At 41.2% G+C, this 26,425-nt stretch overlaps 1 protein-coding gene across 8 annotated transcripts in view; it reads left to right on the forward strand.

The window, feature by feature from the left end:
• Positions 1 to 26,425, forward strand: part of AKAP6 (A-kinase anchoring protein 6) — a 503,988-nt gene that overhangs the window by 80,659 nt on the left and 396,904 nt on the right. The window contains exon 1 of one of the 8 annotated variants that reach the window (XM_070587803.1): positions 4,996 to 5,151. The exons of the other annotated variants lie outside the window; for them this stretch is intronic. The gene's annotated coding sequence lies outside the window, so the exon portion shown is untranslated. Of the gene's footprint in view, positions 1 to 4,995; positions 5,152 to 26,425 lie in introns of those variants that run through there. 8 annotated transcript variants of the gene reach the window in all.

Below are 26,425 nucleotides of genomic sequence, written 5' to 3' on the forward strand. Positions count from 1 at the left end.
TGACAACCACATCGGGGTCCCAGTCAGAATGTTTCTCTTTTATTTGTCGCTAAGTGCTAGATTTGGGTTGCCAGAGATGTTTGGACTCTGGGATCAAGCATTTAATTTATAAATAGAATTAATGATGGCATTATAAAAAATAACCGAATCAGGCAACAACTTAGAAATTATCTAGATTCTAGGGCAAACTCCAACTTTACAGATGCAGAAACTGACTTTCAAAGAGTCAAGCTATGGCCCAAATTAGTGCAGGAAACCAAGCTGGGCCTGAGTGCCCAGGCCAACTCCGTGACTGCCTGGTATGTGGCTCTGCTGCCGATGACAGGATGCAGCTCCACATTCCCTAATTGCTTCTGGGCTGCTCTTATCTCTTCCTTCATTGCATAAACTGCAGAGTGGTAGTACCTGTGTCAAGTGAGTCATCTCAGGATAATAAAGTTACTATCTAATGATTAAATCATAGGACAGTTGGGAGAGAGATTGCCTAAGCAGGAGTTTTCTACACTCCAGCAGACGTTTCCACACTGCTTCTTCATGCTGGTCTAGGTCTTTCCCTTTTGTAGAACACTCACGGGGACACCAGGACATCAAGGGTGTCTGACGTCTCACCACGACTTACTGAAAACGCCAGGATCCATCGAGCCTACCTTTGGAACTGACCATATAATGTGCACCTTGTATGCTCAGTTATCCATCTTGACTGCTGATTCTAATCCCTTCCCACCTTCTCTGAACAGCTTCCTCCAGCTGCCCTGGTCCTTAGGGATTCTGCTCTCTCCTGTGATCTCCCATGGGTGCTCCTCCTGGGGCACCTGTACCCAGGCCGAGTGTCAGGAGGGCCTCTGGGCCATCAGGCAATCCTACTGGTCAGCCTTTGCCGTGTCCTCTCAGCAGCTAGTCTGAGCTTTTACCTCAAACCTCTCCCTGCTACCTCACTTCCTCCCTCTAAGGGGAAGACTAGGCCCCCTACTTCATGAGAAACTGTTGACATAGGACAAGAATCCTCAGCTTGCGTGCCCCAGGCCTGCTTGCCGGCATTCGTACTCACCATTTCCTCTTTCCTCAGGGAACACGTGTCCCTGCCTTGTCTGCGATTAGTCCACCCCTCTCCCTATTCCTGGGGCTCTTGCCCACTGCTCAGCCCTCGCTACTCCCTGTATCTTCAAAACCTCTCCTTCTTCATTGACCCTTCCCCTTAGGATAAAAACACCCTCAAAATCTCTCCCATTAAAATAAACAAACATATAAACAAACCCACACACATCAAACAGCAATCCACCGGTCCTGCCCCCCGTCCCACCCTTCCTTGTTTGCCCCCCTCCATGAAGAGCCACCATTCTGCTCCCGCCCATTTGCAGAGGCCTGACCCCTGATCAGCAGACTGCATTATTTCACTTGCTCACAAGTCCTCCTTCACTGAGAACTCAGCACTTGAGCTAAACTCGATGCCGGGGATCTCCAGGAGTTAATTCTTGGCGGGACAGTCCCTTTTGGGGTCAAAGTCCCCCTGTTGTCAGACTGTGAGCTGATAGCCTGTCTCCTACACCACCCAGTGGCCGCTTGTGACTGCGGGTGGGGTGAGCGGTTGGCTGTGATCCTTGGCAGATACTCTCTGACTTCAGTCCAAGGTCTTTAGAAAACCATTGTGAGAGCAAGACAATCTGTCCTGAGAACCAAGCCTCCTGATTTGTAGAATGTTGACTTAACTGGCATTGCATATTTTATCTCTTGCTGTGTTGCTTTCCTAACTGGAGAGAAGCTCAACTCTTTGCATTTGGAGTGGAAAATGCTGTGTGTGTCTGTGTGTGTGTGTGTGTATGTTGGGGAGTAGTAGTGGGAAGTAGTGGTGATCATCAAGGCTGTGATAAGCATTTCATTTATGTTTAGTCTGCTTAGTCAAAATGTTAACTATGAAAATTGAGGTGTACGAATCTCAATTTTGTCCTGGAGGAGAAAGAAAGGCTTGTGTAAGATCCCAGGGCAGCTCAGAGGAGGCTGGGGGAAAGAAGCTGCAAGGCACACACCAGGGTGCTTTACAAACCAGCCCGACCTCCCTCTGCGCAAAGCTCTGGAATAGGTTCTTGACAGGGGCCTGCATAGTAGCCACATGGAGGCATTATAAACTCCCTGCAGTGGGCTGCTCCAGCTCAAACCATGGCTTATTCAAAGATCTTTTGGAAGCCCTTCTGGGAACACTCGTCCCACTCCCCTGGGACAGCCTGTTTTGAATGAGAGAGGCCCAGCCACTTCTTCAGCCTGGCAGCCAGGAATTACTTTCCTGTCCCACTAAGTCAACAAAATGACAGGGCCTACCAAACAGAGATCAGTGCCATCGGTTTGTCACCTGGAGTCTCATCTCAGAGCCCAACAAGACATGCACGTCTACACCAGTGACTTCGGTTAAGAGTATGGGTTAAGCTTAACTTGGGTTAAGAATGTGAAGAGATCAGAAGTGGTTCTGCTCATGGAATTAGGCGGTTGAAAACCCTATCTCCTTGCGCGTTTGTTTTTTAAATTATTAATTGCTCAGGAGCTAAGATGATGAACATAAGTGTTATAATTATGGTTTGTTATGAAAAAGATCAGATCTTTCTCTTCACTTTGAATTAAAGTGAACAGATTTTTCTTTTTCTTCATTTTTATTAAAAGTTGACTACTGGTTCCAATATCCATTTGTATATTTTTATTGTATTTTTAAACAGCAATGTGTTGCCATCAACCACATTTTTATGATTTTAGTTTTCTGCTCACTGCCTGTATCACCTTTAGCATCCTACTTATTAAAGCTTGCTTCTTGTCCTACTTGGTTGAGCCTATTTTTCCCACAGATGTGTGGAGTGGAGACAGGGATGAACCCCCAGCTAGGTCAGTGAGGTATGCAAGGGTGCTGTTGTCGGACCTCCCTTCTAAGCTGACCAAGCTGCTTAACTACTTCCATCTCTACCACTTTTCTTCTTTGCTACTGATTACTAAAGATAATCTAGTCCAACCTCACATCCCCACCAAGTCACAATTTGGCCTACCGTGAATGCCTCTGGAGGCAGGAAACTCAGTGCCTCACAGACAACATGCTTATTTTCAGGTACCTTCAGCTGCTAAAAAGCCCAGAACGACTGCGCTCTCATTTCCTTCCGTTGATCCCACCAGGGCCATATGAAACATGTTTAATCTTTCTCCTAGAAATTTGAAGGCACTTCTCATGTCCTTTGTTTCCTCCTTCCCTCCACCCTCCTCCTCTCTCTTTTCTAGGCTGAACTATCTCAGTTTCTGTTTTGCAGTCTGTTAACCCTCCTGATTGTTTTTCCCTGAGGAAGAAGGGGCTGTGTTTCCATTAACATGTGGTACCCAGGACTGAACATAATCCATTGCAGAGTAAGACAGGACTATCATCTCATTTCATCTTTTTACTGTACCTTTAAGATTGGTTTGTTTTCGTTAATTCAACAGTAATTTATTAATTGCCTCCAGGTGGTAGACATTGTAGTGGGTGCCTGGGTGCTGGGAATATGTGTAGTGCTATTAGAGAGCAAACAAACTGGGGGTGGTTGGGGGAACGGAGAGCAAGAGAGGGAGAATGCATATAGTTAACTGGAAAGTATGATGCGTGTTAGCCTGGGGGAAGCATGGAGTGGTGTTGCCATGAATAGTGGGAGGATATTTCTTAGCTAGAGGGTTGGCGAAGGCCTCCCAGAGGAAGTGACTTTACAGCTGGACCCTAAAGGAATTAGGCAGGAGATTAGGGGATGAGAGAGGTAGAGGTGGGGGACAGAGGAGAATGTACCAGGCAGAAGGAAGAACATATGTGAAGGCCTAGGGGTGAAAAAAGAAGTGAACATAGTACAACCTGACTGGAGTTTAAACTGTGAGGAAGAGAAGGCAGAGACAGAGCAGGAGGCGTAGACGCTGCCCAAACTGTGGGCCCCTCAAAGGCTAATCATTCAGCATGTGTGTGAGCACCTCCTATGTGCCAGGCACTGTTCTTGGCCCTGAGGTTAACAAAACAGACAAAAAAATTCCCTGCCCTCATGGTATTCATAGTTTAGTGACTATTAAGAAGTTACAAAACCTTGTTGAAGAAGTTTGAGTGTTACTCTAAGGGCAAGGGGAAGCCACTAAAAGGGTTAAGTGGGGTAGTGATGTAGTTAGAATGATGCTGTTTAAAGTTAGGCATATAATTTCACCCACTGGGGGGCACTTTTGAGAATGAAAATAATTATTAATAATAATTATTCTGGAACAACAAGCATTAACTGGGCAAATCAGGAAAGATGGACAACTTTTTAAAATGTGGGAAAAAGACTGATGGGAAGCAACTGGAGGCAGAGACTGGCCATTGCAGGAGCCCTGGTGAAATACAGCCAGGACTGGCACCAAGATTTGCCGTGAAGTAGAAGAAAGAGGATGGGTCTGAGAAGCACTCAGAGAGAGACCCATTGTCCAAAACAGGCAAGGGACAGTGAGTGCAATGTGGCACCAAAAACCTGCGTCCAGGCTGATAAGGATCTAGAAACCAGTAAATGTTAGACAAGGTCTTTAGATCTGTTACTGATTTCCTATCGCCCTGTTATCTTGTCCACATCACGACCCACAGTCAAAACTCGTGATGGAATCTGGACAGGTATACATATACACATCCGTTACATTTTTCTGAACTGCTTGTCCAGTAAACCTGTTTAAAAACAAAGAAATAGGGGGAGGTTAGCCTGACAGGAGTGTTCAGTGACTGACCTTTTGCTCCTGAGTTTGCTGCTTCCTTTCCAGTGCTGGCTTATGGTTAGTGCACTCTATTAGTCGGGGTTCTCCAGAGAAACAGAGCCGATGGGATATATAAATATACGTAAGGGGAGATTTATTATAGGAATTGGCTCGCACAGTTATGGAAGTCGAGAAGTGCCACGATCTGTTGTTTGCAAGCTGGAGAACCAGGCAAGCTGGTGGTGTAATTCAGTCCAAGTGTGAAGGCCTGGGAATCGGGGCGCTGATGGTGTAAGTGTCAGTCTGAGTCCAAATGTCCTTGAACTAGGAGCACTGATGTCTGAGGGCAGGAGAAGATGAATGTCCCAGCTCAAGCAGAGAGAGTGACTTCTCCCTTCCTCCACCTTTTTCTTCTATTCAGGCTCTCAACAGATTGGATGATGCCCACCCGCGTTGGTGAGAACAATCTTCTTTACTCAGTTTACAGATTCAAATGCTAATTTCTTCCAGAGACACCCTCACAGACACACTCAGAAGTAATGTTTTACTAGCTATCTGGGTATTGCTTAGCCCTGTCAAGTTGACACATAAAATTAACCATCACATGCACAATGTGTTTATAAAATTACATAAAAGAATCTTTTTCTCGACAGGTGAGGAAGAGAACTATGTGTTTTAAGCATTGAGTTTATTCCTTATTCCAAATGTAAATTACAATTCTTTTTGTTACTCTCAATGCTTTTCTTCTTTTTCTTTAAGTGTGTAAGTTCCCTTTACAACAGAACCCCCCAGAGCAGCTTAACATTGGGCCGTTACACGACCATTATTTCTAAGCTAGTATGTTTTATTCCACTTTGGCTACAGAGCCTATGCTGCGTGGCATTTTCAGGACAGGGTCAGAGGTTCTGCAACTTCTGCCATCTGTCAAGAGGGGACATAGGGGACTGAAAGACTGTGGATGAATCAGCGCAAATCAGAAACTGCTGTTGGAGAAGCAACTTGGCGCTTGCCCTCGGGGGAGCAGCATCCCCTTCACACAGAAGGGAGAGGCTCTCTGGGTCCCTGGGCACCATCATTTTCTGCCTTATAAAGATGACACTATTGATCTGATGGTATTATCCTAGGTTCTTCTGAAGAATGCTTATAAAAATTGTTGCTGAACATGCTAGATGTGCAAAATGCTATTTAAATGCTTAATTACCAGAAGTGAACCCAAATAATGACTGAGTTTGATTCCCTGCAGATTAGAATTGTTGTTCCTGATGCATGACCGTTAGCAGAGTTCTTCAGTGTCTCTAGTTGTGTAGTCCTGAGGCTTAGCCAGAAATAACTTACTGATTGATCAGGGAGGAAACCGGGGCTCCATTAGTGCTAGTGAAATGGAAGAAGGACTGCGTAACTTGCATAAAATAAATCTTTTCCTTTACTGTCACATGATGAGGGGAAGCAAGGATAGCCTTTTAAGGGTAAAATATGTTACTCTTATAAATGTTCTCAAAATGTAAACAAATAAGTAAGTGGTTAAAGATCTGTTTGGGGTTTGTATTTTCTAGGTTTACTGGCATGCAAAGACTTGGGCAGGTTTTAGTACTGAGGGACCTGCCTCATTCTTTGTGTATTCTGTCTGTAATTGCATCCTCTTTCCTTGTGCAAGAGGAAGAAGGGTGACTCATGATGACTCCTGGGTTTAGTTTCAGTCGATTCCTGAAGGTGCAAAACTGAGTCAACAAATTGTCTCATTTACGTTCATTCTGGCTGATTTCTTTTGAGGGGAGCTATTTGCTAATTTAAATAGTAATATTGAGAAGTAGAAGATTATATATTAACCTATGGCAAGAACACTCCAGCAACATAAAAATTAGCTGTCTAAAAATAACTGCTGATCTTGTTTTCTGTGACCTAAAAGACGTCATAAGCAAGACATACGAGCCATCACCCCAATCTCTCTTTCCTTCCTTCCAACGCATGTTTACTGAGTACCTGCTTTCTTCCTGGCACTGTTCTATGTCCTGGGGATATAGAATGCTTCCCCCTCCTTGTAGAGGAGGTGAGCAAACAAATTGCCGTACAAGAGGAAGCCTGTGGTCCTGGGGAGGCTAGGACGCCGAAGGAATGGTTAACAGGCTGGAAGTCAAGGAAGGCTTGTTATACAAATCAAAATGATAACCACTTTGTAAATGCTGTTTATTAACATTTTTTGATGAGTCTTTTGTGGATTTCTGTGACTGTAGAAGAGTCCTGAGTCACTATAGAAGATTTTTGTAAAGAAACACACCATTGGCAAGCAGAGGAGGGGAAGTTTTAGTTCAGTGAACCTTGGACCAATGCAAATTTAGTGGATTGGATCACATGTAGTGTTTGTAATTGGCTGAGAAGTATTAGTCATCCAAATCAAATGCCATCACAGCAAACCCGGAAACAGTCACCTTTTTTTCATGAGAGTAAAACTTCTTTATAATAAATGCAATTGTTAAAAGTCACCTTTTTGGTGTTTGGACACTAAAGACAAAGTAGAGGGAATGACAAGATTGAGGTTTTGGGAATCAGCGTTGACTTATTAATTGACAAGTATTTTTCTGAACACAGTAGAAGTAGGGATTAGGAACTCCCAAAACAAGATTTTGGGTAGTTTTGGAGGCTGTTTCTTATAAGAACACAGAATGATTAGAAGGAAGTGAAGTGAAATGTTGAAGTGGTGTTGCTAATTATTACCTGTTAAGTTTTAGGGAAAGATAGGAAAGTTAGATGCAAACTTTGGTAAAAATTCTGAGGGAATTTTCAATGTTTCAGAATCTGATGGTTCTATAATCCTCATTATAATGTAAATATAACATAAAATTTCATTTCAAAACTTACTTTTTTTAATATAAGGTCTTTTTTAGCACTTCTAGAAATAGATCAAGCACCAGCTAGTTGTAAGTGAACTAATTTATTGATATAAAAGTCTTTATAGGAAGAAAAACTCTACTCTGTAATTATAGAAAATGGACTTGAAATGTGTACAACAGCTGTACATCCTAATATCATAGTTATCCCTGGTTAAAGATGAGGAGTAATGAGACAAACTGTCGTATGGAACAGACAGATTGCTACTGAGTGAAGTAAAAGGCCGGGAGACGAACTTATAACTTTGAACAAGAAATAGCATGCTTAGTCTGGAGTTCAGTTTAATTCAGAGACAAGTTTTGAGGGCCTAGAATGTGTCTGGACTATGTTGGGTATTGTGTATACTAAGATTGAGAGACATGTTCTATCAAGGAGCTCCTAGTGCAGTTGGGAAAAATACATACATAAGCACTAACCACGGCTAATTTTGTGTAGGAAGTCATCATATGGGACATTCTGCTGTTAAGAACGATTAGACATTGTCAGATAGAGAAATAATGGAAGGATCTTCCAGGTAAGGAGAAAAGGATGACAAATCGGTGGCCACAGAAGAGTAGACAAGGCATTAGGGGATGTTGACTCATTCTATTTGGCTAGAACACAGGGGGAAAATTAGGGGAGAATGGGAGCCTCTAGTGGTCAACTGGAGCCAAATTGTGAAGAACCCACCTAAGATGTTTGGATGCTATCCTCTGGATGATGGGGAGCCTTCATAGTCCTCCCTCCATCAACATCTTATTGTGAACAGTTTTTAAACATATAGCAAAGTCGAAAGAATTCTACAATGAGCCCTTGTATAACTATCATCTGGATGGTACTATTATCATTTTACTATACTTGTTTAGTCACGTGTTTGTCCATCTATCCCTTTATAATTCATCAATCTATTTTATTTTTTATGCATTTCAAAACAAATTACAGATTTCATTGCATTTCTCTCTAAATACTTCAGCATAAATATCATTAACTAGCATTCACTGTTTAAGGTATTTAATGTAAAATTATAATCTTTATAGGTTTTAAAGTATGAAAATAAGATAATTGATTTTGTATTCGTGAAATAGCATAGTGTGGAAGATCAGTTGGGAGAGGAAACAAATTAGAAACCTGCTGCAAAAATCTAAATGAGAGATGGTAAGAATGCGATGAGAACCTGTAGTAGCAATGGAAAGGTACCAATTAATTCAAGAGATAATCCAGACGTGGAGTGAACGGATCAGTTGACCAACTGAATGTAGGGAGGGGAGTAGTAGAGGGCAAAGGCAAGGTTGGGGGAGTATGAAAAGAGAAAAATGGATCCAAGGTTTTCTAGCCTGGACATCTGAGTGTTTGATGATGAGACACATAGTACAGCAGGGAAGAGGTCTGGAAGTAGGACAGAAGTTAATAAATACAGTTTTGAACATGTGGAGCTCAAGGTGCCTATAGGAGGTTTCAGGCGGGTATGTGCAGATAGTGTCTGGAAATACTCTCTGAAGTTCTGGAGAAACATCAGAGCTGGGGTTGTAGATATGGGATGCATCAGGCCAGGTAAGTGAAGCCATCTCTCAAGGAGAACATTTAGAATAAGTAGAAAAAAGGGACTAAGGGGATAACTCTGGGGAAAGCCAATATTTAAGGAACAAGAAGAAAATGCTGAGCCAATAAGGGAGGCAGAGAGGAATAGTCAGAAGTCTAGAAAGGAAACCAAGCATTAGATAAATAGATAGATAGATAGATAGATAGATAGATAGATAGAAAGAAAAAGAAAATGGGTAAATGTTTATTACGAGTGTGCTATGTTTCAGGCATCGTAAGTGGTTTATATTCACGGACTTGCTGAATCTTCGTAACAACCCTATTTTATAGATGAGGAAAAGGAAACTCAGGGACAGAAAAGTTAAGTAATTTGCTGAAGATCTTGCAGTAAGTGGCAGAGCTAGGTTTTGAACTGAAGCCTTTCAGAATGGCCTTATCATGGTGGCCAAGGAAAGAGGGAGTTTCCAGGAGAGGGTGTTGAGTGGGTCGCAGTCCCCCATGATCTGACCCTAACCTGCCTTTCCAACTTCGTCTTCTAATTACTCTCCACTTGCTTGAGACGGGTCAGTTGGAAGTGCTCCATGTCTGCTACACAAGCTTAACCTCTGCTAGAGCTTCCCAAAGTGTTTTGTGGGCCACTAGTTCCTTGAGATGCTCTGTGAACAAAGGATGCTGACAACTATTCTCCTCTCGAAAATTTGCAAGTTACATTAGTCCGTCAAAGGTGTTGGGAAGGCCTGCAGTAAAGAACCTATTCTAACTTTGACTACCAAATGTTTCCCTAACTTCTTTGAACTTATTTGATCCTGGGACCCATCCCCCTTTCCCTCATAGAAAATCTATAAACTTCCCTCAGAACTAGGGTTCTGAAAGGCTCCAAGTGAAACATGACTTTGCTTTTCCTTGGGTGGTTTTAAGTGAGATACACATAGCTTTATCTGCCTCTGACTCCTGATGACCACAGAACACATTCTCCCCTCTAATAGCAGTATTCATGCCCTGCACCATTCCCATGGCGCCAGGAGAATGGAGTCTCTGTCTGTTTCATTTTGGGCTCTTATGTAGGACCTAGCACAGTGCCTCTTATATAGTAATTGTTCCATCAGAATCTATTTGTGGATATTAAAATGCGCAAAACACAGAGGAATTAGTACTTTTTCTTTTCTTTTTTTTTTTTTGCTTTGGAAGATTTGCCCTGAGCTAACCTCTGTTGCCAATCTTCCTCTTTTTGCTTGAGGAAGATTGTCTCTGAGCTAACATCTGTGCCAACCTTCTTCTATTTTGTATGTAGGTCTCCGCCATAGCATGGCCGCTGACGAGTGGTATAGGTCCACACCCGGGAACCAAACCCGGGCCATTGAAGCAGAGCATCCCAAACTTAACCACTAGGCCACAGGGCCAGCCTCTACTTTTTCTTTTTAAATATAAGTTTCTATTAAAAGGACTTATCTGGTTCAAAACATAGATGCAAATTTAGACTCAAGTCAGGTTTTTATTTGAGAATAAGGGGAATGAATGTTTTCAACTTTTATTTTCATTTGAACTGTCTTCTTTTGGGTTCAGTTGAGGAGTAAAGGGGAGAAGGTGATATTTTGATCATTTCTGTCCTAATTATATGTGGAATAGACCAGGCAGTCTAGGAAACATCACTCTTATTGAGCAGTGTCTGGTCTTGTCTTACAAAGTCAGACTTGGATTTCTTAGCTAAATCAGTGCATGCCTATCCCCTTTGAACTTTCTTGCTGGTTTGATGCAATTACTTCTCTTACTCATTCTGACTACTGTTGGCAGGAGGCAGACTGGTTTCATTATTTCATCTGTGAGTCCTTATATGGAATTTAATCAAATGTGATGTGGTATCTGATCTTTCCTTCTAATTGTATAACACATTCAGCTGTGCCCTCTTCTGTTTTCTGCATGGGGATAGAGGAGAGACTTCTCTGACTCCCTCCCACACTCTTTTCTGAATCATGTGGCTCACAACTCCCACATGTGGTTAAGTCATATGGAAGTGTGTGTGTGTGTGTTTTGTGTGTGTGTGTGCGTGTGTGAGAGAGAGACAGAGACAGAGACAGAGAAAGAGACAGAGAAAGAGACAGAGACAGAGAGAGAGACAGAGAGAGAGACAGAGAGAGAGAGAAAGAATGTGTGTCTAAGCCAGAGTGAGTCACTCTAGGGGAGACAGGCCAGCTGTGAGCACAGGCATTCACAGGAGCATGGAGATCCCCAGGGAAGGCCTGAGCGTTTGGATAAAATGGCTGCTTTCTTCCTACACGTCAACCCCACCTGCATTCAAGTTTTGTTTGTTTATTAGATGGATGTGTCACCTCTGGAGCAGAACACCAGAGTCCTTGTGAGTTTAGAGGGCTCTGTAGGAGTCTCTCTACAATTAGCTCACAATTCTTGTTGAAGAACTCCGATTAATTGTGATTATTGTTTAAGAATGAGTCAGATTTTTTATGTAGAAGGCAAACCCTACTTGGAGTTTATTTTTTATTTTCAGAATCTCTTCAGTGCCACAAAGAGTAAGTTATTTGAATTTTCTTTTTTTGGGGGGGGGGGGTGAGGAAGATTGGCCCTGAGCCAACATCTGTTTCCAATCTTCCTCTTTTTGCTTGAGGAAGATTGTCACTGAGTTAACATCTGTCCTAATCTTCCTCTATTTTTGTGTGAGAGACACTGCCACAGCACAGCTTGATGAGTGGTGCATAGGTCCAAGCCCAAGATCTGAACCCACGAACCCCAGGCCACCGAAGCGGAGTGTGTGAACTTAAACACTATGCCACCAGGCCAGCCCCTGAATTTTCATTTGTTAATGTGGTGGTGGCACATTGATAATCGTCATTCAGAGAGGCAACAGGCATGATGACCACTTATACTGAAAGTTTTAAATTTATTATATTAAATGATTTGTAATTTAAGAGAGGAAGAGAGTCCTGAGAATCAGATCTGGCTGTGTATAATAAAAGAACATTATGCTATCAAGAATAATTCTCAGACATTATGGCATGCAATTAAAATAGCAATATTTTGCATGGTGTGACAAAATTGTGTTGTATTGATCAGCCACCATATCATTAGGGAGAAAACTAGCATCACTGTAATAATACTGAAATGTTTAGATCAAGCGTGTTTTTTTGTTTTTTTTAGGATGAACAGCTATTATGATGTCATCAAAATAGAAAGTGTTGGAAAGGGAATAAAACACACTTTTGGCTGAATGCGCAGGGAATGCTGATGGTATCCATTAAGCATGACACAATAAGAGGAACCAAATTTCCATCTCTGTCCCCTTCCCTATGAAATATTTTCTGTGTTTGCAGTGCTCCCTTTGAAGTCAATATATGATCTTTGCTTTAATCCATTTTTAAAGCTTCCTTTGAAGTCAGTGGGAGCTCGCGCCTGGAAGAGAAGAAAGTGGCTGAGGGCTGGGTGCCTACTGGGGAAGAGAGACCAGCCTAATCATCACCGGAAAATAATATTTATTGATTGTCCTCGTGTGCATGGTCTATTAGGCTCCATACCAAAGTGACTTTCAAATGGGTCTGATTCGTTTCCTAGTAATATAAAGCTATTAAGATGACCCGAACCTGTTACTTCATTTTAGGACAGTGTTTTCATTTCAAATGATTGGGGAAAAATGAATATTTATAAGTGGAAATAATTCTTTTATCTTGACACTCTCACAAATGTTGTGTTTCACCTAAGTGAATTCTCAGATAACTGAAACTAATAATTATCTAATAGAGCAATTCCATCAAGGACAATTGAAGAGTGTAGGATTATTTTCTCCTGTATGAAATTACTTCAGACTGCGTAGCTTTTCAAATTAAAAAAAAAAATCTCATTAAATACTTTGGAGTAAGGTAGGAAGTAAACTATTTCTCATTCTTCTTGCCGCTTTCTTGGTGCTGCCAGTTGTCCTCTGTGATAGAGGTTGTGTCTTCTCTGTTTCTGTTCTGCTCTCTTATTTCACACGGAGTTGCCTGAAGAAACAACAGGGCTCGGGTAGCTTTATAACTTTCCTGAGGGCGAAGTATCAAGACCGTCCCTTCTCTCATTTCCTTTTTCTCTCCCCTCATCTAGTCCTGTTCTTCACTTCCTGTCTCTCCTCTCCTTGGACCGCCCGCTTCTTTTCCCTCATGATGTCAGCCCCTCCTATGAGCAGAGGGGGCCTCCATTGACGTCTGGCCTGTGGCCTTTGGTCATAGGCTTAAGCTCTGCATCTCTGATGGGATCTTGCCCTGGATGCATCTCAGGGCCTCAGACTCAACACTTCAGATTAGAGCTCAGCAGTTCAGGCCAAGATCTTTATTTTCAATCTCTGTGAGTGGCCTCACCTTCCATCCAGCCTGAAAAATCTGTGAATTGACCTTGACAAAGTATCTTCCCTATCACTCCACCTCTGCCTTTGTTAATCACTTAACAAACCCTGTCCTGTCCACCTTGGAAATCTGTGATCTGCTCATCTTCTCTGCTCCTTCCTGCCACCGTCTCATCTCATCTCTTATCACATCTTGCCAATGATCACAACTGCCTCCTCTCTGGTCACTTCCTTGTACAAATTTGTCTTCACATTGTTTCAAGTTTTCTTCCTAGAATTTGATGCTGACCATGCCATTCTCAGACTTAAGAAGCCCCAGTTTGCCTCAGCTGTGCATCTAAAGCATTTTATAATCTGACCTGACTCTCCAGCTCCTTTTCTATGCAGTTAGCCCATTGCTCCTGCCACTGAAAATGCTGTTTGATTCATTTGGCAAATGCCTGTGTATCTTTCAAGCCTAGGTGGAGTGACTTTTCTATGGAGCTGTCCCCAGTGTCTTCAGCAGTCACCTGCCCTTTCTCTGCCCACCCTCAGTTCTTTCCTCATCACAGACCTGGCGAGGTGACTTGTGACGATCTGTTTTTAGATGTCTCCTGCAGCAGAATGAAAGCTCCTGGAGAGTGCAGTTTATAGTTTATTTCTCCCTCAACCTCCATCCCAAAGCCTGCCTCACATCAGGTACAAATCAATAAATGTTTGGTGGATTAATAAGATTTTGAGGGGTCTTTTCCACTTATGTTTGAGCTTGAAGTTGTTTTCTGTTACTGAAGATACTGGTTCAGACAATAAAATAATAAAACATTTTAACAGATTCTCCCTTCAAGAGACATGTAGTTAGAAAAGATCACTTTTCTCTCTTATAAGGGAAAACAGTGCCTACCCTGAGGATGGTCCAGCAGACGGACAGAAAGTTCTGGTCTTTAGTGATGTCCTTAAAGCCTTGCACCGCCTCCAGAATCATCTGCTGTTAGAGTCCATGTCACATGAGAAGAGTAACCCCCATCATTAGAATCACTTTTCCTCAGGTACAGAGAGTGACCGTCTGCTTCAGAGCTTCCACTTTGCAAGACTTCTGAGAAGATTTCAGTTAAGAGCCTCTTACAAAAGGAGTTTTTTCCTTAGCGTTTTTAGCAGGACCTATACATCAAACACACAAATCCCCAAAGTCTTATTTTAAAGAATGATAATATAGTGGGAGAAATATGCAGCCTCAGTACCTAATCTGTGGAATGAATGAGAAACCTTTTTTCTTCTAAAGAAATGTAGAAAATATCAATAAGATCCCCTTACTTATGAAGAGAAACTTCGTTTTAATTTCAGTGATGTTTCCGGGCAATGACAGAGATAGAAAATTATCTGTTTAGCTAATTTAAAAATTCAGTGACAGCATCTGACTTTATTCAATAAGTATATAAAATAAGAGTGTGCTTTAGTTGCGTTGTCTGGGCAATTACAGGAGAGAATAAATTAGACAGATCTGGAGGCAGAGCGGTGGGGATATAGGAGGAGGCACAGCTTGCGTTGGAGGGAAGGCTGGGAGGGGAGAGCAAGCCCAAGAGAAGAGGAGGCTGTTTCCGTGGTTCCCTCCACTGCTCCATAACCTTGTCTTTGAGGTCCCTGCTTCATTATCCCTCCCTCCTTTCTAATTTACCTTGCTTGGCCCAAACCCTTCTCTAGTGGCATGGCTACCCAAGGCGCCTCAGGTTCTGCTCTCGGTGTCCGCTCTGTCTCTCTCGGCTATCTCTGCCCTCAGTCCCTCACTTGCCTGGAGTCCAGGGACCCACCCGCTGTGGGATCTCGTCTCCTCCCTCTCTTTCCCTAGATGGATGAAATTCCTACCTGCCTACCTTCAGCTTAACGGAGCCCTAACTTCCCTTTTGTGTGTTATTTAACCCTCTGGCCTCAGTCTCCTCATCTGTGAAAAAAGGACCAGTGATACGTACCTCACAAGACTCTGAGTCACCCAGCAGGTCCTCAACAAACATTCCTTTCCCTTCCCTCCTTTGTTTTTTGCTGCTGTTCTCATTGCCTCACTTCTGCTCTGCTGATACCAGTGCTCTCCAGTCCTCCTACCAAGTAAGCCCCTGGCTGGGAATTTGCCTCTGGAATTCTGCCTGGATTTTACCCCTGTGTCTGAGAGTAGGGTTTCAGAGGGAGTCTCTGAGATGAGGACGTCTCTGTACCAGCCTCAGAGCCAGTCATCATGAGTTCAGGTCCTGGTCCCACCATGTACTCACGATGTGAGCTTTTCTACTCTCTTAGTGGCCTAGTTTCCTCATCTGTGATTTGGGAGTAATAATTATTTCTACTTCATAGGGCTGTAGGAAGGATTAAATGAGTTACTTCATGAAAAGTGTTTAGCATAACAGCTAGCACATTTTACATGTTCAATAAATGTTGTAGAGACGTCAATGTAGAAAATCTGCTGAGCATCTTGTGACCGATGGCATGATATCCTCAGTGCCTCAGCTTCATCATCCATCTCAGAAGGAAGCATGGTGGATTCAAGTGCTAGTTATGGTGGCACGCCCAGACAGGCCCTTGATAGATGCTTACTGGGGCTCACTGCCCATGGTGGAGGGGAGCGTGGAGGTGTGCCCCAGCTTTGTTTTGTGTGGGAGGGAAGCTGTACCGACAAGGAAGGATGCAGTGCCTTGGAGGTGGCTGTCTGGGACAGCAGAGGTGGTGGCAGCTGGGCTGAGGAGTGTGGGCCGACAAAGGGTGCTCCTGTCATCACCTGAATGCTCTTGGTGTCTCCACTGGCCTCACCCTCACCACCAGCTCAGAAGTGACCTAATAGCACCAGAGCCTGACAACCCCTGCTTAAAAAATACTGCTTTAGAAAGATCGTGCTCCATTCTGAGGTAGAATTTTGAGATTCCACTCAGGAGGGCAGAGTTCAGATTTTTTTTTTTCAGTGAAAAGTGGAGAGAAAAGCTGAAGTTGAAACTACTTTCAAGGATCAACAAAATATTTAAGTGTACAAAAGAGAATTGCCTTAAAGCAACTTTTAAAGAATATTTGTTATTCTTTATATTTTGACTGTTTGTCAAAAATAATATTATATCACATTCTGGCCCCAGGAATAGATCAATGCTTTTTAACAGGAAACAAGACAGGCCTGTGAGTGTGTATACGTAAAGGTACTACGTCATTTCCTATTTTAGTCTGAGAAGGTGGACGAATTATCTTTCAAGGGCCTGTATTATTTTCTAGAATGACAATAGTTTTGGAAACCTATAATTTATCACATACTCTGATGCTGAGACAGAATATCTGAGTTTGGCCAGTCCCGGACAATCTAGTATGTTTGCCTGGTGACAGTATAGTGGAGTTACATCACATGACATTTAACATATGCAAATTCAACCAGTATTATTTGGAAAAAGGTTTAAATATTGCGATTCATTCTAGGTGCCCATTCACTCAATAAGCCCAGGCCTGCCCTGAGAGCTCCCACCGGATGGGAGACAGGCTTTTGCTTTTCCTCAGTCAATCTCATCTCCCTCAGGCCTCCCAGGGTGGAGCATCTCCCTGAGCTGAGGATGATTTGGGGGTTTAAAATGGCTCCTGACTGCAAATCAACTTTTTCATCTCTTATTTAACCGGAGAGTCATCTGTTCCAACTCTAGAGAAAAACAGTGTTATCGAGGGGCCAGGTACTAACCTCTAGTGTGGTGCTTTCCTAATGGATTATCAAGGATAATTTTCAAAATGAGCATCTTTTGTCATATCTCCTCCCTTGTACATTTAAGCACTAGTGAAATGCAGCTCCTCAGTCCACCACTAGATGCTTCTCTAATCTGCCATTCCACACCCCCTTGCCCAGCTCGTGTTCTCTTCCTTTGTTATTGTGCAAGTAAGTGACCAAAGGTAGGCTGTTGAGTGGTTAGTTCATGACTAGCAAGTGGCCACTAGTAATGAGGCGCTCACTGCTGGAATTTGGAGCACCTGATTAGGAGTTAACGCCTACAAACTAAAGATTGAGGTTTGGGGAAATGCTATGAAGGAGCAAAATCCCTTAACCTACGCCCCTAGGTTATCCCTTAAACCAGGCTTAAACTAGGCCCAAGAGGAATCTGGTCATTGTGTTCCTGTCTTGCTGGAATAATGGGAGGAAGGCTTTCTTTCTAGACCACGTTAATTCTTAATACCAGCACAATAGGTAGTGTCTCTAGGGTACAGAATCTGTGTCTTGCATTGCCCTAATCTGCAGAGTATTCAGGATATTTTTAATACCACTAGACAAATTCTCATGGGAGAGTAGGAGGTTAACTCTGGGGAATTCTAAGATTGTCACCTCATGTTTTGTTACTGTTGCTTGTGTGATATGGGGAGGAAAGGAGCAAGGGATAACTGGTAATGGGTACCTGTGAGAAGTCAGAGAATCATAGGATTTTGGTAATGGAGGGGACCTCATTTCTACTTTTTGAGTTTTATCGGGGTGAAATGGTTTATTTAAGGTCAAAATATGTGGCAGAGCTAGGACTAGAACCTCAGTTTCCTGGCCCCAGGCTGGTATTCCTTATGCTGTTAGGATGTCTCTGATGAACTGGTTTAATAGGAACTGGTTTAGCCTGTTTTGTGGTAGTAGAGCCCCACCCTTCAATGAGCTCCCTGAAAAGGGGAGATCAAAGTCCACATTATTCTTACTTGTTTAGGTTTTAAGGGGCGTGATTGTCACTAGCCAAGTGCCAAGTGTGCCTAAACTCTAAAAATGTTTTTTGCTTCTGTGGGGGGTCAGAATTGGCCACCCCAAAATGTGTCTCTTTGACTTGATTATTTTTAGGAACAAAAGACTCTAAAGAAACTTTGACCTCCCTCTCAACTGCCTAAAAGAATTTAAAATAGAAAGGCCTGTTCCAGGAAGGAGCTAGTACCATAAGATAACTGTCATGTAACATAAAATGTGTCTCTCAGGTCACATTGTCTGTAGTTGGCAAATTCCCATTTCCATTTCCATGTAAATTGCCTTCCACCCCCTTGAAGTCCCAAACCACTACTCCCAACACACTCCTTTGTCTTTAGCTGAAGATGGTATTTAAGATGAGAGCTTCTGCCATTTTGGTAGAGTTGTTCAAAATTCCTGGGTTTCTCCCATGTACACATGTAATTAAACTTGTTTGATTTTTCTCCTGTTATTCTGTCTCATGTCAATTTAATTCGTAGCCCAGCCAGAAGGACCTAGAGAGGGTAGAGGAAATGTTCTTCCTTCCCTACACTTGTATTGCAGGGGGTGAGGAGGATTTAGATGGGGTGGGTTAGGATGTGTGAATGGATATGGTATGGATGATGCCAGTAATGAAAGCCAGAATTGCAAAACTTCACTCCACTTATGATAATGGATGCTTATGAATGTAATGGGGGTTTTATGAGTATTCCTTGCTTTGATCTGTTTGGCAGTAGGCAGATCTGCAAGGAGTATATTTGAAATGAGAAATAGCTTTGACTACTTTCTTGGTACTTCACCTGTCATGGTGCTGTCGTGGGTCTTGCTTTTACTTCACCTTCGATAAGAAACCCCCTCTAGCTTCATGACATCCTGGAAAGAAGGGTGGGCCTAAGAAAACAAGGGGCATGTTTTCTAAGGGGCAAAAACAGCAGCCATTATGCAGATTGAAGGCGTTAATTTAAATGTTTACTCTGATTCAAGCTTTGAAGCCCCTGAGTTCAGATGACATGGCCAGAGGAATTCTTCCCCTTTATGTTTTGATGGCATTGGTTTGAATGGATATTCTATTTTACTAAGATGATGATGATTATTATTATTTTTACTTGCAACTAGTGGCTTCTGTTTTTTAAGTGTTGCAATTTGCTACTAATGTAGCATGTGCCACCCTCTGCAGGGAACAAACCTTGTTTAGGCACCAGCATATAGGGGCTGCTTCTCTGTGCTCCTGGGACCAGATCTATAATTATTTCCTGGGACAATTCTACCCAGATGTCTCTTCAACGACACATGGCCAGGTTCTTTACTGGAACTTTGTTAAAGCAGCTAAGGGATTAAGTATGAGGACCTTACATTGCCAAATGTTAACTTAAAGCAAATGGCAAATAACATGCAGCGTCATTCTCACATTCTGTCTCCAGTGCCTCCTGATTAGGAAGTTGCAAAACTTGACTGAAGTGTCTCTGCTCGATTTGTCTTACTCACTCTTCTCTGATGTCCTGGTCTTGGGTCTACAGCTTCCCTTTCTCTGCATTGGAGAGTTTATTTCCCCCTACACAGGTTTTTATTACCAACTGGGAAAACCTTGCAGTGTCTCTGCCAGCAGTAGCTGGAAGTTCATACTCTTTTTGGCTCTAGCTATTTCCTTCCTATGTGTTTCTGCAGAAATATGTGAAAATGTAGCCTATTAAGAGGTTTGCTTTCCTCCAAAGCATGCCCTTTGGAGCCAGCTCCTCCCTGACCTTTGGGCAGCTGAGAGAGCAGCTGTGTGGTCCGCCTGAACTCTGGTTGGGAAGAAGGAGACTTCTCAGTGGACTCTAACCTAAAGCCTCCTCCTCTCCACGGAAGTCACTGACTCTCTGTGACACCCCTGGGTTGCAACCGGCAAGTGTCCACATAGAGTTGATGGGAGTCACCTGACAGGGATGGGGATTGCTCTTAACCCATTTCTGGGTGAGTTAAATCAGCATAACTTACTATTCATGCCCAAGTGACTTTGTCATAAATATGATACCCAAATACAGCTCAGCAAGTTTACTAACTTTCTGATTGTCAGCTCTGCTGCTCTACTCATGCCATCTGTGAGAGAGAAAAGAGAGAGGGACAGAGAGGGAAGGAGAGGGACCAAGAAGGAGAAATGCGTGGGTGGGTGGGGGGCAGGAGGCAAGGGTATATGTTGGAGAGAGATTGAGAGAGAGAGAAAGAGAAAGAATATCTATTTGAAGGTAGGAAAAAGACACAAAAAGAGGCTTGAACTTCTACTGGACTATGTTAATCTGTGATTTGGGAAATGGCCCCGTTATTCAGCAGTCTCCTGAAAATGGAGATGATACATTTTAACTGCATTTTTAAACACCGAACTATAGATGCTAGACTTTCAGAATTACCACAAGAGGAATTTGGCTTTATTCCAAGGTGTCATTAAAGAGCAGAAAAATATCTCTAGAATTCTAGCATTAGAGCTGGAAGAGATCTCCATTTAGCTTTTCATTTCCCAGAATCAGAAACTGAAGTACAGTGATGCTAAGTGACTTTGCGGAGGTCACCAGCTGTTCAGAGGCAGAGCACGGAGTAGACACAATTCTTCTGACTTGTATTCTGTGGGCTTTTGATTGTACTCTGGACACATATGCCAGAAAACTGGCAATATCTGCTAGACTCCAGAAAAAGAAGGATTGGTTGGAATTGAGTTTGAGGTGAAGGCAGGAGAGGCTGGCCTGTTCTGCAGTAGGGGTGAGGTTGAGGTAAAGATTTTCAGTGAGGGGGCTCCCCCAGGCAGCCTGTAATGGAGCAGGGTGAGGTCTTAGTCGTGGAAGAAGTATCTGTGAGAACAGATACTGTCTTCTACAGGGAACGGACCTGTAGTCTGGCCTTTAGTTTGTGGTGACCAAAGGAATGATAAATGAACATAGCTGATATCCGTCATATCTCATCTGGCTAAGAGGAGAGAGAGCTAGAGAGCACAAGTCATCTTGATGAGGGTCGTTGAAAAAGAACTGCAGAGAAAGGAAATGTTGGAGGTGCCTGAGATTTATCATTATTGATTCTCCAGTCTTATCTCGTGTTGGTCCTTTGCCTGCCAGCTGTATGCAGATACATAGATTTTTAGGGCCAGTATATTTGTAGGGCAGCAGATCCCACACAAAGACCTGAATAGGAGTGTTATCATTGATTGACACCAACAAAAGTATTAGTCACAAAGTAAAATTTACTCATGTTTCAGACCTGAGAACAACTCATGTAAATATTTCGGGAACTTCCTTTCTGGCATTTGTCGATGCATGTTTACATGTATATGTACAAACATTTATTTTTGTACAAATGTGATCATACTATACATTTTATTTTGTAATTTTATTTTTGTAAAAGTTTTGTAATTTTATTTTGTGAAAATTATTTAAGTTTTAAATCATTTTTATTGAATTCAAGAATCAAAGAGGCAGGTGACAACTTAATCCTCCCTCCAAATTAGGTTTTACTTTTATCTTTTTAAATCAACTTTATTGAAGTATAATTTACATAAATCAAATACACTCATTTTAAACATACAGTTTGATGAGTTTTGACAAATAGCAAGAACTCTTACAATTCAAAAATAAGAAAAAAAACAATAAAAATGAGCAAAAGATTTGAAAAGACACTTTAGGAAAGAAGATATTTCTCCATTTGGTTCATCCATTTTTGCTTCTTGTATTTTGAAACTCTGTTAGGAGCTTGACACTCCACAGGATTGTTGTATCCTCTTGATGAGTTGACTCCTTTATCATTATCATATGTGCTTCTGCTCCTTGGTGTCATTCCTCGTTCTGAAGTCCACTTTGTTTGATGTTGAAATAGACTCTCTAGATTTCTTATGGTATATCTTTTTCCGCTCTTTTACTTTTAACCTATCTGTGTCTCTATATTTAAAAAGAGTTTCCTGCAGACAGCGTGTAGTTGGGTCTTTTTAAAAAATCTCTGCCTTTTAATTGGCATGTTTAGCCAATTTTTATTTAATGTAATTATTGATGTGATTGGATTTAAGCTACTGCCTTCACATTTGTTTTGTATCTGTTCTTTGTTCCCTTTTCCCTATTTTCCTGACTTCTTTTGGGTAAAGTATTTGTTATTTTAGTATTATTATTTAGTATTGAATATTTATTATTTTATCTCCTCCATATATCTCCTCTGTATTTGCTATTATGCTTTATTGCTGTAAATTTACGATATACGTCTTTAAACAATCACAGTTTACCTTCAAACAATATTATACCTCTTCCTGTATAACTGAAGAATCTAACGACCTGTAATTTCTCCCCTCCTGGCCTTTGTACTGTTATTGGCATACATTTTACCTCCATATATGTTGTAAATCCCACAATATATTGCTAATATTTTACTCTAAATAGTCAATTATTTCACATTTTTAAATGGGAAAAATGTTTATATATACTTATATATTCACATATTTGCCACTTTTAATGCTGTTCATTTCTTTGTGTAAATCCAGATTTCTATTGCATTATTTACCTTTTGCCTAAAAGATTTCCTTTAACATTTTTTATGGTACAAGTTTGCTGGTGACAAGTTTTCTCAGCTTTTGTTTGTCTAAAAAAGAATTTACTTTTAAAAGACATTTTTGCTGGTTGTAGAATTCTAGGTTGACAGTGTTTTTCTTTTAGCACACTAAAATTGTCATTTAGTTGTCTTCTACCTTGCATAGTTTCTGACAAGAAGCCTCTGATCATTTTTTATTTGTTCCTTGTTACATAAAGCAACTTTCTTTCTTCTGATTGCTTTTAAGTTTATTTTTTAATAGAGATTTTCTGTGATTTGATTATGTTGTACCTTTGTGTTATTTTCTTTGTGTTTATTCTGCTTGGGGTTCATTGAATATCTTGGATTTTGGGGTGTACACTTTCCACAAGAGAGAAAATTTTCTGTCACTATTTTTGGTCAGATACCAGCCATTGTGAATTTTACATTGTATGTGCTGGATTTTGTTGTATTTATTTAAAGAGTGTTGAATTTCTATAGCAGAAGTTAGATGACTTTCAATTTCAACACGTTAGAGTTTTATTCATAAGCTATTACAATGCTGGTCTAGAGCAGCTTTTACTCGATGGGTAGGTTAGTCCTACTACTAGTGTATGACTCTTCTGGAGTGTCTACTGAATATACCACATATTCAAGGAAATTTCTCTGCTCTGGCTAGTAGGAGTTAGAATAATTTCCAGTTCTGTGTGAGCTTCGGGAATTGCTCAGCTTACATCTCTCTTTAATTGCTATTTCCAAGGAAGTTGGCTGGCCTTGCAGGATTTCATTCTATGCATACACAGACTGTATTCAGCCAAAAACTCAAGAAGCTTCTACTTATATTTCCAGAGCTCTTTCTCTTTGTAGTTTCCTCCTCTCTGGTATTCCTCCCTGCCAATTTAAGCTGCCAGGCCCTCTCCAAATTCCAACTTCTGTCTCCTTAATTCAATGAGACCACTAGCTCTCTATGGCTTCTCTCTCCTGCAGTAGGGTCAGGAATTTTCCTTCAGGCAGAACTCTGGGCCTACAGTAGGGCTGATCTCATTTATTTTCCTTTTTCCAGGGATTACAGTCATGTTACTGACTGTGGCCCAATGGCTAAAAACCAGGGCTGAGACTAGGGTGACGAGCAGTACCAAGGGTTCAAAATTTAAGAAGGCACTCATTCTTAGGGTCATGCAAGTGCAAGATCACCCTTAAAAAAGGAGTCCCTCCTTAAGTATTGTACCCTAAGCACCTTTTTTGCCTCACCCTAGTCCCAGCCCTGGTGAAAACAGTTGCTGATATATTCTATGAAGTTTTCCTGTTGTTTATGGTGAGAGGATAATTCTGGGCTCTGCTAATCCCTCATTGCCCAAAGTGAGAGTCACCTGCCATCTGCATATTTAACTCAACAGTATGTCATGGGCATCATTCTTCATCAGAGAATTTAGATATTCACCACCCATTAAAATGATTACCTTGTATTCCATTGTGGATGGATCTGAGGAATTATGGAAGGTAAAACTCATTTCTTAAAAAATCTCCTCATTCTCAGATGTGACATTAATGTATCACTGAAAATGAAATATGTGAGTATACAGAAAAAAATTTCAATGAGAAATATGCTTGCACTGAGTGTATTAACTAAGAAGCAAGAATAGCAGATGGTTTTTCTGTACACTTCTTGATTTGTTACCTCAATGTGTTTGTTAATCCAGAATAGTGGCCTGGAATTAAAACCTGTCACTGTGGCAGTGTTCAGCCTTACATTCTGGAGCTTAGGGTAACTTTACAATGAATCAAAACCACAATTTTAAGAGATTGAAAAGACAAATAAAAATTACCCTCTTTGGGATATTACTCAGCTGTTTTTATTTCTCATTAAATTTTTTTAACAGAGATAAAGTGAAATAAAACCATTATGGTCTATCTAGTATTTAAAACAAATATAAATGGAGAATATCCTGTCTGACCTATGTTGTCCTCTTTTCAATTTAACAACAAATTAGGTATCCAAAATCATAGTTTGTTCTAACAACATTTTTAACTATCTAAATTTTCTTCTCTTTTAACTATCATTTGTAACTTTTATGATGCTTTTTAATTTCTGAACCAGATATAGAAATTTTATCATTATTATAATTATTATCAGAAATTGTGTAAAACTAACAAAAAATGCCAGAAGAATGTACAGGAAATTGATAAAACATTGATTTGTTTAGACAGTAGAATTTGGGGTAGTATTTCTTTTCCATTTTATCCATATTTTTTTCTTTTGAGGAAGATTAGCCCTGAGCTAACTACTGCCAGTCCTCCTCTTTTTTGCTGAGGAAGACTGGCCCTGAGCTAACATCTGTGCCCATCTTCCTCTAGTTTATATGTGGGACACCTACCAGAGCATGGCATGCCAAGCGATGCCATGTCCACACCCGGGATCCAAACCGGTGAACCCCGGGCCGCCGAGAAGCGGAACGTACACGCTTAACCACTGTGCCACCGGGCTGGCCCCATAGCCATTGTTTTTAAATGTATTCATCATACTTTTAGAGTAGAAAAGTAAATTGCTCTATCAAAATTCAATGTAACCACAAAATATTAGCAAATCAAATCCAACAATATATAAAAAGAATTGTATACCACAACCAAATGGAATTTATCCCAGGTGTGCAAGTCTGGTTCAGCATTAGAAAATCAATTAATGTAATCTATCTCATCAACAGCCTAAGGAAGAAAAGTCACATGATTACATCAAAGGATGCAGAATAAGTGCTTGACAAATTCGACATTCATTTATGATAAAAACTCCCAGCAACTAGGAATGGAGGGGAACTTCCTCAATTTGATAGAGAACATCTGCAAAAAACCTACACCTACATCATACTTAATGGTGATGAACTGGAAGCTTTCCTGCTAAGATCAGAAACAAGGAAAGGATGTTCCCTCTCACAACTCCTTTTCAACATTGCACTGGAAGTTTTAGCTAATGCAATAAGACAAGAAAGAATATAAGAGGTACGCTCATTGGGAAGGAAGAAATAAAACTGCCTTTGTTTGTGGATGACATGATTTTCTATGTAGAAAACCTGAAATGGATTTTTGGAGCTAATAAGTGATTATAGCAAGGTTACAGGATATAAAATTAATAAACAAAAGTCAATAACTTTCCTATGTACCAGCAATAAACAAGTAGAATTTGAAATTAAAAACACAATACTATTTACATTAAGCATCCCCAAAATGAAATGCTTACATATAAATCTAACAAAATATGTATAAGATCTATATGAGAAACTCTGATGAAACAAAACTCTGATGAAAGAAACCAAAGAACTAAATAAATGGAGAAGTAGTCTGTGTTCATGGACAGGAAGACCCGATATTGTCAAGATGTCACTTCTTCCCAACTTGATCTATAGATTCAATGCAATCCCAACAAAAATCCCAGACAGTTGTTTTGTAGATATTGACAAACTGATTCTAAAGTTTATATGGAAAGGCAAGCAACCCAGAATAGCCAAAATAATATTGAATGAGAAGAACAAAGTCAGAGGACTGACACTGCCTGTGTTCAAGACTTACTATAGGGGCCGGCCCTGTGGCCGAGTGGTTAAGTTCATGCACTCTGCTTTGGCAGCACAGGTTTTTGCTAGTTTGGATCCTGGGAGTGGACATGGCACCGCTCGTCAGGCCATGTTGAGGTGGTGTCCCGCATGCCACAACTATAAGGACCAACAACTAAAATATACAACTATGTATTGGGGGGATTTGGGGAGAAAAAGCAAAAACAAAACAAAAGATTGGTAACAGTTGTTAGCTCAGGTACCAATCTTCAGAAA

The sequence above is a fragment of the Equus przewalskii genome, chromosome 1, assembly GCF_037783145.1.
Source record: "Equus przewalskii isolate Varuska chromosome 1, EquPr2, whole genome shotgun sequence".
NCBI lineage: Eukaryota > Metazoa > Chordata > Mammalia > Perissodactyla > Equidae > Equus > Equus przewalskii.